Source organism: Lontra canadensis, unplaced genomic scaffold (assembly GCF_010015895.1).
Source record: "Lontra canadensis isolate GAN:19392208 unplaced genomic scaffold, GSC_riverotter_1.0 scaffold28, whole genome shotgun sequence".
Lineage (NCBI taxonomy): Eukaryota > Metazoa > Chordata > Mammalia > Carnivora > Mustelidae > Lontra > Lontra canadensis.
In genome coordinates, this window is record NW_022631022.1 from 5,884,376 (window position 1) to 5,897,121 (window position 12,746).

Consider the following 12,746-nt stretch of genomic DNA (forward strand, 5'->3'; position numbering starts at 1 on the left):
CATTCATCACATTTTTTTATGGGACACTCTACATGTTGTAGAAGGGGAAAGAGTTAAGGATTATGCGGCATACAGACCCAATAAACTGTTTTTGCAGACATTAAAAGAATCAAGACTGCAAAGGATAACATGGAGAATATAGTTAATAACATTGTAATAGCTCTGTTTGGTGACAGATGGTAACTAGATTTATTGTGGTGATCACTCTGTTAGGTATACAAATGTTGAATAAACGCTGGACACCTGAAACTAATAAAATACTGTATGCCAACTCTATGTCAATAAAATAAAATAATAAGGAACTCTGAAACACTATGAAAGAAAAAGAATTCAGACTGTAGCAAGGTAAAAAAAATTATATAGCAAGTCAGGGAATCTCTTTGAGCTTCAAGTTTCATTTTATTTTAATTATTTTATTTTAATTAAAGTATAGTAGACATACAATTTATATTAGCTTTAGGTATGCAACATAGTGATCGACAATTCTATACATTACGCAATTGAGCTTCTGGTCCCTTATTAACAAAATATGATAATCATAGTAACTTTCTCAGGATGCATTGTGAGGACTGAATGAGGCGATATATATTGTGTTTAACCTGGCACCTCGACTGGGTAGCACATAGTAACTGTGAGCTCTCATTGTTTTCATAATTGTCAAAAGCGGTTAATAAACAACTAGAATGGAATATGAAGAAATGATAACAGTTGTGTTAGGGCGGAAGGATTACGGGTGATTTTTTTCCCTTATTCTCCAAACTTTGTATATTGTTGATTCATTTTGTTTAATAATCTTACTCGCTTTATCGAGGTGTAATTTATCTCTAAAACTTGCCCATTTTAAGTATATAATTCAGTGATCTTTGAGACATGTCCAGAATTGTGCCACCATCACCACAATCCAGGACCCTTGAAAGACCCCTCAAGCACCTGTGTAGTTGTTCGCCCTCTACACCCTAGCCCCAGGCAGCAACTAGTCTGCTTTTCTGCCTCTACAGACTTATTTTTCCAGACATCTCATACACATGGAATGGTATGGTATATGGTCTTCTGAATATGGCTTATTTAAATTGATAATTCTCAGGGGTTCAAAAAAATAGTTTGTTACTGCCATTGTAAAACAAAAACAAAGCGTTGTACCGTCACTACAAAAAGAGAAATGACAATTATGTGACATGCAAGAGGTGTCTGCTAAAGCTACCGTGCAAAGCCGCCTGTAGTACAAAAACGTATCACATCAATACCTTGTGCCCTTAAGCGTATACAATGTTACATGTAAATTCCACCCATCAAGGTGGACTGAAGAGTTTAATGAAGGGACTGTTTGCAGAAAGGGTGGTAAAATGAAGGGGACCACTAGGGCCACCTCTAAGGCTTCATCAGAGAGAAGATGCTCCCACCTCTGGGCCTAAAAGAAAGAGCAGTGTTACTGGGACTTGGGCAGAGCTGGAGTCACAGCAGAGGGACCACCTGGTAGAGAATGCAGCTGCTGCTAGCACCAGCACCGGGCCCTGCAGGGAGGGAGCAGGTGGGCGACAGGAATCAATACGCCAACCCCATTCACCATGCTCCATCTGCTCTTCTGCTGGGGCCTACTGGTCCAACCCAGCTGGCAGGCAGTGGTGTGAACCCCCAGGGGACACAGTCCCTACAGGTCGGCCTCCCGGGCAAGAGCAGAGCCTAGCAAGGCAGAGAATGGGTGTACAGAGGCCAGAGACAAGCCAGCACACCGCTTCCCCAAATGTGTCTCCCTGCCTCGCTACCCTCCTCCAGCACAATACTTAATCCCTGGAAGGGCTCTGAATCCTTTCCCCAGGCCATGGATGCTCTTTCCATATTCCAGCCCTTAACCTGACCTTAGAGATCTCGGCAGGGGGAAGAGGGGTAGTTTCCCCAACTGACATTTCATTCTTCTGGGAGAGAACTAGTGTATTTTGCTCTGATTATTTATTCATTGGCCTGGCTAACTCTGAGAGGCAACCACATTTCCCTGGAGGGAAATGGCTGTTTTATTCATGATGCCTGGAATGGCACCTGCCACATGGGAGGGCCACATAAATATTTGCTGAACTGAGGAGTGTCCTCCAATTCTTTTATGCTTCCCCCACCCCAACAGCACCTACCCCGTGCTGTCTACTGGCTCAGAGGATGGATTCTAGAATGCTGGTGAGAGATGAATATCTCAAATGTTAGAGTTTCTTACTGGGTAAGTCAAGTTCATTACGGCCTCAGGTTTTAGGACTATGGTAATAACCTAATGAAGGTGGGAAGAAAAAGGCATGAATGTCTGTCTTGTACCAATACAAAATGATTTCCTTGGTTTTGAGCAGTTCCCATTGTTTCATTTAGTTGACAGCATCCATGCCACGTGAAATCAGCCTCTCTAAATGTTTTCTTGGCACTGAATGGAACTTGTCATCTCTGGTTAGAGAGACATCAACCGCCCCTGAAACAGACCGGACAGGGTATATATACCTAAGAAAAAAGAGCGAAGTGGAGGGAACTCAAAGCAGACATATACAACCAGTAGGAACTCTGTCAATATGAGGAACCAGCCTTTGAAATTATCAGACATTTCTCCCCTTAGCTGGTTCTCAAACATCGGCAAAAATCTTCAAAGGAAAAGAAAAGAAACAATAATTTTCAAATTTAGTCACCCTCTCAGCCAAAATAGATGATTCTATGTGCAGCCTGCCGGCCAGTGGATTTTCTAACTAACCATCACCATGAATATTCCAACAGGGGCATCGTCTTCCAAATAGTGTCCGGAGCAGGGAGGCTCTGGGCTGACTCTCAGCCTTCTGGTCCAATGGCTTAGAGGATGCTCAGGGGGCCACAAAATTGGGATGAGCACCACAAAGCAGGGTAGAAAAATTCCCAATGCTGGGCCACGGGACAAAGTTAGTTCCCTGGAAAGAGGAGAAGGGATGAAGTTTGGGAGGATAATTACTAGCTCTCTAGAAAATACTCAGTGAATTCAGTGCACCCAGATTACCCTGCAAATCTCCTTCCAGGAATAGTCGAGAGAGCAGAGTGATGTAGTGGGAACATGATCCTTTGAGAAGACCCATGTCCGTACCCAGAGCTCTGGCTCTGGCTCTGCCCCTACTGACTGGGGGACCTGAAGGTTCTTAGGAGCCTATTAAAAAGAATTTCTTGTTGGCTCCTTCCTAGGAAGTCAGCATAACATAGTGGGAAGGGCTTGGCTTTGGAATCATACAGAACTGAGTTCGAATGTGAGTCTGTTTTTGACTGGACTGTGTGATACCACTTTTGCATAGGATTTTTAGCTGGGCACATAGCCACCAAGGGAACGCTACATTCCCAATTCCTTACGGCCAGCTAAGTTCTGGGGTTGCGCGTGGGAGTGAGTGTGTAGCTTCCTCATTTGCTCTGGAAGTGTTAAGAAGTGCGTCCTGCCCTTCTCCCTTTTCCTATGGTCTAGAAAGTAAACTTGGTGGGGGAGTCATCTTGGATCAAGCAAATGCCCCAGGTGACTGAGAGAAGCAAACACAATTCATTTCTGGAACAATGCAATGTCTACCCAGGCTTCACTGAATGCCACAGATAAAATTCCAAGACACATACGCACAGTAAAAGGCAAGACACAGACTGAGAAAAAGATACTTGCAAATCACATATCTGACAAAGGACTTTGTCTTAGTTTGGGCTCCTATAACAAAGTACCATCAATTGGGTAGCTTACAAACAACTGAAATTTATTCTCAAAGTTTTGGAAACTGGAAGTCTGAGATAGGAGATATAGCATGGGTAGGTTCTGGTGACAGCTGGTTTCTTGTATCCTCATATGGTGGAGAGTGGGCTAGAAAGCAATCTGGGGTCTCCTTATATAGGGACCCTAATCCCATTTATGAGGACTCAACCCTCATGGGCAGATGACTTCCTCATGTCCTTATGACTTCCCAAGCATCCCATTTCCTAATATCATCACATTGGGGATTAGGATTTCAACATGGGAATTTTCAATCCATAACAAACTTGTGTCTGGAATACACAAAGAATTCTTTCAAGTCTATGATAAGATAAACAACCCAATTAAAAAGTGGGCAAATGATTTGAGTAGACACTCTACAAAAGAAGACAACCAAATAGCAAATGAGCACGAAAAGATGCTCAAAATCATTAGGGAAATGCAAATCAGAACCACAATGAGCTACTATTTCACACCTACCACAATGGCTACCATCAAAGACAGACAATAACAAATGCTAGCAACCACATGGGGAAGTCAAAATCCTCAAATATTACTACTGGTGGGAAGCTACTTTGGAAAACAATCTGGCAGTTTCTTCAAAACTTAAATTTACCATATGACCCAGCATTTCCACTCGCAAAGAAATGAAAACATATGTTGACATAAAGACTTGAATAATGTTCATGGCATCATCAATCATAATAGCCTAAAGTGGAAACAACCAATTAGTGAATGGATAAATCAAGTGAACTATATTCATACAACGGAATACAACCACATATTATATAACTCCATTTATGTGAAATGTCCATAAAAGACAAATTGTTGGAGACAAGTAAACTAGTGGTTGCCTGGGCCTGAGAGTGGGGTAAATGGGCATTAAAGGTCTTATGGGGATAATATAAAAATCCTAACACTCAATTATGGTAATGCATGGTAATGTATACATATACAGTTGGTATATTGTATATACATATATTGTATATACAGTTGTGTATATTGTATATACAAGTTGTGTATACCACAACTCGGTAAACTCACTGAATTGCATGCCTGACATGGGTGAATTTTATGTATATGAACTGTATCTCAATAAAGTTACAAGACATAGGCTCACAGCCACTGCCACGCCACCCTCACTCATTAATGCCAGTGCCGTCTCTAGCTCACGGAGCTCCAGCCAAAGGAGAAGGTGGCGGGGGTGGGGGCGGGTAAGTAAGGAGGTCTCCGTACCATGGCTGGCGCAAGGCAGACTGCCCACAAATCCGCCTGTGGTAAAGCACCCAGGAAGCCACTGGTACAAAAGCTGCTCTCGAGAATGCGCCCTCTACTGGACAGGTGAAGAAGCCCCATCATTACAGGCCTGGTAGGGGGGCACTCCGTGAAATTAGACCTTATCAGAAGTCCACCGAACTTCTGATCTGCAAACTTCCCTTCCAGCGGCCAGTGTGAGAAACCACTCAGGACTTCAAAACAGATATGCACTTCTAGAATATAGCTATGGGTGCTTTGCAGAAGGCAAGTGAGGCCTATCTGGCGAACCTTTCTGAAGACACCAACTGGCGTGTTATCCATGCCAAATGTGTCACAATTATGCCAAAGGACATCCAGGCTAGCACGCTGCACACGTGGAGAATGTGCTTAAGAATCCACTATGATGGAAAATATTTCATTCTGTATATAAAAAAGAAAACAGGGGCGCCTGGGTGGCTCAGTGGGTTAAAGCCTCTGCCTTTGGCTCAGTCATGATCCCAGGGTCCTGGAATCGAGTCCCACATCGGGCTCTCTGCTCAGCGGGGAGCCTGCTTCCTCCTCTGTCTCTGCCTGCCTCTCTGCCTACTTGTGATCTCTGTCTGTTCAATAAATAAATAAAATATTAAAAAAAATTCGCTTCTTTCCTGTTATTTGTAGTTCTGAACGTTAGATTTTTTTTCCATGGGGTCAAAAGGTATGGAAGTATATGATTGCAAGTGAAAAACCAGGGGGGCAGACATTAGGTATTGGCAGATTTCCATTTTCATTTGTGTGTGAATTTTTAATATAAATATGGAAGCATAAAGCATTCATGCAAGTCAAAATGTTTCAGTGAACATGTTTTAGCAGTTTGGCTTTATAATAATTATAAATAAACCTGCTACATTTTTCTGGACAATGCCAGCACTTGGATTTTTTTTTTAAACAAGTAAATGTATTGATGGCAACTACATGGGTGTTTGTAGCATTTTTAGTCATACAGCAGATTCCATCACACTACACTTTTCCAACATAGCAAATACATGTTTCTAATGTTGTCTGTCTTCTGTGCAGTTCCTGTCAGTTTGCTATTAAAATACATTACACTACAAAAATAAAAATGAAAAGACATAGACTTTTATGCATTGGCCTTTCTTTTAAGAATTAAAGCAAAAGTAAACTAAAAATGTTTTCAGATACATAAAAGTCAAGGCAGGTTATCAGCATGAGATTTTTTTTAATAAAAGGAGATTTTAGAGGATATACATAAGCAAGAAGAAAAAATATGTGAGAAGGAAGGTTGGGGATGCTAAAAAAAATGATGAACAAATAAACTAGAAGAGAAAGAAATTTATTAAACTGATCTAAGGCAACTGTTAAAGCTTATGGTAAACAGTATATTTATATCAGATGTTTTCTCTTTACAAACAAATTCAAGCAAGAAGGTGTGCCGTCACTATTTCTCTTAATGTTGTTTGGGCCATTTGTGAAACAAGAAGAAATCAAAGGAATAAGGATTGGAAATAAAACCCTTCTTTTTTTTTTTTTTAAAGATTTTATTTATTTATTTGACAGAGATCACAAGTAGGCAGAGAGGCAGGCAGAGAGAGAGGAGGAAGCAGGCTTGCTGCTGAGCAGAGAGCCTGACTGGGCTCGATCCCAGGACCCTGAGATCATGACCCGAGCCGAAGGCAGAGGCTTTAACCCACTGAGCCACCCAGGCACCCTGGAAATAAAACCATTCTTATTTGCAGACTGCATGGTTATCTTCTCAGAAAACCCAAAAATTTCTAAGAATTATCTTAAGATATTTATCTTAAAATAAGAATTTATCTTAAGAATTTATAAATAAATTATTAAGATAGGAGATTTTAGCAATATTGATAAAAAACCAACACACAAAATTCAATTATATATCCACCATGCCACCAACAATCAGTTTGAAAATATAATTGAAATGATAGGCTTTATAAGAGAAACAAAATATGCAAAGTACTTTTACTTAGGAATAAATCTAACCAAATACATTCAGGCTTTTTATGGAGAAAATTGCAATAATTTCCTAAAAGACAGTAAACAAAACTTAGATAAATTAAGAGATAAATCATGTTCTTAGATAGGGAGATTCACTATCATAAACATGTCAGTTCTCCACAATGCAGTTCCAGTCTGTTCCAAAAAAAATCCTAACAAGATCATCCATAAAACTTGAAAAACCAATTCCAAATTTATACTGAAGAGGAAAATGTCAAAGTGTAGCTACGACACTCCTGAAGAAGAACAAAGTATTGGGAATTATACTGCCACACAGCAAGATATTAATAGAAAGTGATTAAGACAGTGTGCAGGAGCAGGGATAAATAGACCAATGGAGTAGAAGAGATAAGAAATGGACCTAAACATATGTGGAAACTTGATTTAGTACAAAGCAGACATTGCTTAACCATGGGGGAAAGGATGGACTATTTAAAAAATGATGTTAGAACAACTGGTTATCCATGAGGAGGAGGGACAGACAGAATCCCTATCTCACACTATGTCCAAAAGCAATTCCATTTTGGACTCCATGTGGATTAAGCACTGAACAATGAAAGACAAATCTATACATGGGATCAAATTGAATAAAACACACACACACACACAAAGACACACACACACACAAATGTGTGCGTATAAAAATTGGGGAAGACTAAAATAAGGTCTGTAGTGTGGTGCACAGTATTTACTAGTGTCAGTTTCTAGTTTTTTATGTCATGCTATAGTTAGATAAGATACCACCATTGGGGAAGGCTGAGGGAAGTGTTCATGGAACAACTCCATGCATTATGTTTGCAACTTCCTGCATCTACAATTATTTTAAAATTAAAAATAAGGTGAAAGGAAAGTTATAAAATGTTTAGAAGACAATATGAAATGTTTATGACCTTCATGTGGGAAAGAATTTCTTTAGCCAAGATTGAAGATGCAGAAACCATAAATATAGGTTAATAAACACAATGACATTGTAGAGCTAGGAATTTCTTCATGAAACCACACCAAAAATAAAAATTAAGGGAAGACATGTGCCCCATATGTAATCACCATGAAACAATTAGTATCCAGAATACAAAAGTAACTATGAATCATTAAGAAAAAGAAAATCAACTCAATAGGAAAATGGGCAAATAGATAATAGACATTATTGGTGAAGAAATTCAGTCCAAAAGCATATGTAAAACATCTCTGGGTTTCTGTAGTAGTCAGGGATGTGTTACATAAAATCCCAATGAAATAGCATTTCATAGTGAAAAAATAGAGCAAAAACTTAAAAAAAAAGTATCAAGCATCTGTAAGGATATACAGTTACAGAAAGTCACGTATACTGAGGATGGAAGCACATGGAGCAGTGCTTGGCAACCGCCATTAAAGCTGAGCGCACACACATAGCACATGACCCCAGTGTGCAGGTAAGAGTAGGGAACAATACAGATGCTCATCAGGGTTGAAGAGATAACACTGTTGTATATTAATATGATGGAATATGAATGGCTATTAAAGTGAGCAAACAATAAGCCTGGAAAACCAGATGAATGGATTTCACAAAGAATAGTTTGAATGAAAGGAACCAGATGCTAAGGAATGTGTAGAGGAGAACTCCATCCCCAGGACACGCCAAATTAGCTACATTCTTCAGGGATGCAGACACAGGGGGTAAAACAAAAAGAGAAGCAAGAAAGTGATTACTTCAAAAGGCAGGAGAGTGGGTCCTGTGAGAGGGGAGTGGGCGTGTGATCTGCTTTTGATCTGGGAGAAGCAGACAGAGGGCATCTGGGGTGTTAGCAAACATTCTCAATCTAGACCTGGTCATGGTTTTATCAGCGTCCACTTTGTAACTATTTGTTGGTTTGTGTGGTAGATGGACTTTTGTGTATGAATATTACCTGAAGAGGAAAAAAGGTAGAACACACACCATTTTACATTTCTGCCATCACAGGGTTAATCACCAGGTCATGTGAAGATGCAAGTTATGTGAGAGCGGGAGCCAGGTCGAATGTGCCCTTCCAGCCTGGTGAGCACTTAGTAGGTGCTCAACAATTGCTCCATGAGTGACTAGCAACCTGCTACCATTTAAAACGAAGCCTGGGCTTATAAAATTGCATCTGCTTTTACAGCCTAGCTTAACCTCTTCTGCAGGAGTGACAGAGCAAGACTCAACCAGCAGCCTTACTTCCTGTAGACTTCATGACTAGCAGAAAGCAGGAGGCCGAGCAGAGGCCATGGGCGCATCCAGCAGACTCCGTGAGGGCTCATCTAACACCTACATTCTGCTAGACAACTCAGAGTTGAAAAGGACAGCTCAGCTGGATGGCAGCCTACAACAGAGCAACTCCGCTGTTTATAGGCTTTGGTATCGTCTTAGGCAGGAGGTGTCGGGGAAATGTTCCCGCATGGAGCCAGCTCCTGTCTAGAGAGGTCCCTCTAGAAACTTCAAACAATGAGTGGTCCCAGAGTTTTGGGACAGTTTATGGTTCCCTACCTATGACCCAACATCAAGCTGCTGAGCCCAGCCTGCCTGGTAAATGACAGCAGCTCACCTCTCCTACATGGGCTCCAGGGGACAGAGGGATAAAAAGAAGAGAGGTCAGGAGTTCACATGGTCTTTTTTTACACAGGCAAATCATGGCCTCGCGGTTCAGGCAGAAAGTCTGCGTTTCTGTCTTCCTGCCTCCATAGGCTTGGAATCTGGTCATTGGTTAATCTGGAGTCATGTTAACCCAGCCATGGTAAACATGGTCATGAATGACCAAGGAGGCTGGGTTTCACATATGAAATGGTCTGTAGGTGTGTTCACGTGTCCATTCACTGAATAAGCATGCACTGAGTGCCAACTGTGGGCAGGCATGGTGCTAGGGGGCACAGTCCGTGTCCAGCAGGGGAAACTCAGTTTACCATCTTAGACTAGGCTAATGTTGGTATTCTCAAGAAGAAGCAGATAAGGTAGAATTGATTCACTGTCTCAAAGTATCAGTCCTTGAGGAGTCTCCTTGAGTTTGGAAAGATGGAGTTTTAGGACCAAGGAGAGGAAGCACCTGACCCTATCACTGGATTTCTCATGGCAAGTACTAGAAAAGGTGAGAGAACATAAATGTTTGCAGCATAAAGTCTTGGATGACTGGACTAAAAAGAGAGACACTGATATTTGGGGAAAGACCCCAAACTTTTAACATCACGCAGAGAAGAGCAATTATTCTTTTTGAGGAGAGGTATCTTGGTTCTGTGTTAGAAACAGCATGCCTGGCTGTAAAAATATCAGCACTGTCCCTCTCCCTGGCCCCACAGCATTTATGGAGCATGCCTTAATGCCCAGACTGTACTTGGGGAACAGGAGACAGGTTGAGCCACTCATCACTGAAATACAATGGGCTCCATGCTCTGATAGGACAACAGGAGACAGTAGGCCTTTTTTCTCAGAGTTCATCTGGGCACATTTTTTACCTTGATCACTCCTGCCAAAGAAAGCAAAACATCTAGTGATCATGCAACAAGCATGTCTGTTAATTCGTTAAGTGTTGACACTGGGAGGTGACAGGCAAGTACGGAGCTGTTTATAAGAAGAGTATGCATTTCTGATCATTTAGGTAGTTAACCTTCTTGAATTTAAGCTAAGAATTTCCACTTCGTGTAATGTTTTTTGAACAGGACATGAAAGTGTTTGTGTGAAATACAGTTATTTGTGACGATATATTTACTTAATTAAAGAATTTTATGCCTTTGGAACTCTTGTTTAATTATGGTTTGAATGTTTTAAGAAGTATAAAAAATAAACTATGGCAGGACCTTTGAGAAATTGTGGAAGAAATATTAATCAAACATTAAAGGAGAGAGCAGTTAGACAGATTTGAAACTCTGCAGTGAGGAACCTTCTTCATTTATTTTGAAGAAAGAGAATAACCATTAGAACTGAGAAGACAGAAATCCTCTGGGAGGGACCAAAAAAGGAAATACCAGATGCAGAATGTAGAACAAGCGGTAACAGTGGAACACAGAAACACGGGATTTTCATACTATGACAGTGCGTCCTATGCGGGGCAGCATGTGGGGAATGCCTGCTGAAGTCTTGGCTGTGAGCCACGGTGGATTCAGAAGCCAGGTGGGCCTTTCATGAGTCATCATGGCACCACTCTGATGTCTGGTTTAGAGAAGGGCAGGACTGGAGTCAGGGAGGCCAGGCTGGAGAAGATTGCAATTATCCGGGAAGACGGGATGAATCTGTGCCAAAGTAGGGGTGCCTGGATGAAGGGAAGAGCCAGTCTATGAAGCAAGGCAGGACAGAGTTGACAGACCTTGGTGGCATTTAGGTGATGGAGAAGGAGAGCAGGATCGGATGACGATTCTCGTGAGGGGGAGCCCAGAGTGCAGAGGTCACAGCCTCAGGGGTAGGCCTCAGATGAGTTTGGCATATGGGCATGTTGGGGTCTTTGTGGAACTGTCAGAGGGATCACCCAGTGAGAAAGCTTAGGAGTGGGAAGGAGAATTTGAGAGGGCAGAGGAAGAGGAAGATAGTGGAAGAGATGGAAAGATCAGTTAGCCTAGAAAGGTCATTCTTTCTTATAATCTTAGCAATGAAAGCCATCTACCTTATTGAAGCCTTCCGTGATCCCCTGGTCCATTGCCTACAAGACCTCTTTTCTCATGACCTCTCTACATTACTGACCTTTCTACGTTCCTTCCACATCATCCTGGTGTGGACTATGGACTCCTGGTTCTGGTGGGGAGATTAGCACCTGGAGCTCCTTTCCTTGCTGCATACACAGGCCAGGCCAGCAGTGATTCTTGGCTTACAGGGTGGATAGACTAGACTAGACTAGACTAGAATGAGCCCTCTGCTCTACCCAGCTTCTTTTAACAATTCAGCTCAAGGGGCGCCTGGGTGGCTCAGTGGGTTAAGCCTCTGCCTTCGGCTCGGGTCATGATCTCAAGGTCCTGGGATCAGGCCCCGCATCGGGCTCTCTGCTTGGCAGGGAGCCTGTTTCCTCCTCTCTCTCTCTGCCTGCCTCTCTGCCTACTTGTGATCTCTCTCTGTGTCAAATAAATAAATAAATAAAATCTTTAAAAACAAAAACAACAACAACAACAATTCAGCTCAAAAGAAATAGCCCCCATCATGGGAAGCTGTAGTTCCCAATGCCTCAAAGTAGTCAACTTGGGTTCCCCCCCCCCGCGCCAATAAAAGACCTCCCCTGAAATGGGGTCTTGTGACTCTCTTGTTCAAACCAAAATGAACGTCAAAAGACATTTTGGCACTGTTTCTGCTGTGTAGCCTCAGAACTCATGACCAAATTCCTCATGGGAACAGAGCCAGGGTAATGCTCAGGAACTAGTTCACAAAGAACAGTGTTTCTTGGAAGTGCACATTCTCGAATGCTTGGCCTACATCTGGATGCACGGATTTGCTCTAAGAAGCTGGACAAACGTTTGCAAGTGCCTGACCTGTGTCAGGTGCCGTGCTATGCCCCAGGAGATGGGAAGTGGCCTGGCTACCATTTTCTTTCTGTCTGCTCCAAGCAGAGGTGCGGCAGAGATTTCTTGGGGCCTGTAGGGGAAAGGGAAGCCGGTCTCAGGTAAGTCTTCAGGAGGCAGTGAGGGAGCCAAATCCATGACAGAAAAGCAAAGCAGTAAAAAGAAGACCATAGGAAAGAAATTTGGTTGTTAGCCTTCCCTAAAACCCTCAATTTTCGTACCTTAAAATAGGAACATCTCCAGGAAGATTATTTTTATATTAATAAAAGGTGAATCGGAGGCTTCATTTCTATTTGGG

General features: G+C 42.0%; 1 pseudogene; it reads left to right on the forward strand.

The window, feature by feature from the left end:
* Positions 1 to 4,949: 4,949 nt before the first annotated feature.
* On the forward strand, positions 4,950 to 9,329 carry LOC116872114 (annotated as a pseudogene).
* The last annotated feature ends 3,417 nt before the right edge of the window (positions 9,330 to 12,746 follow it).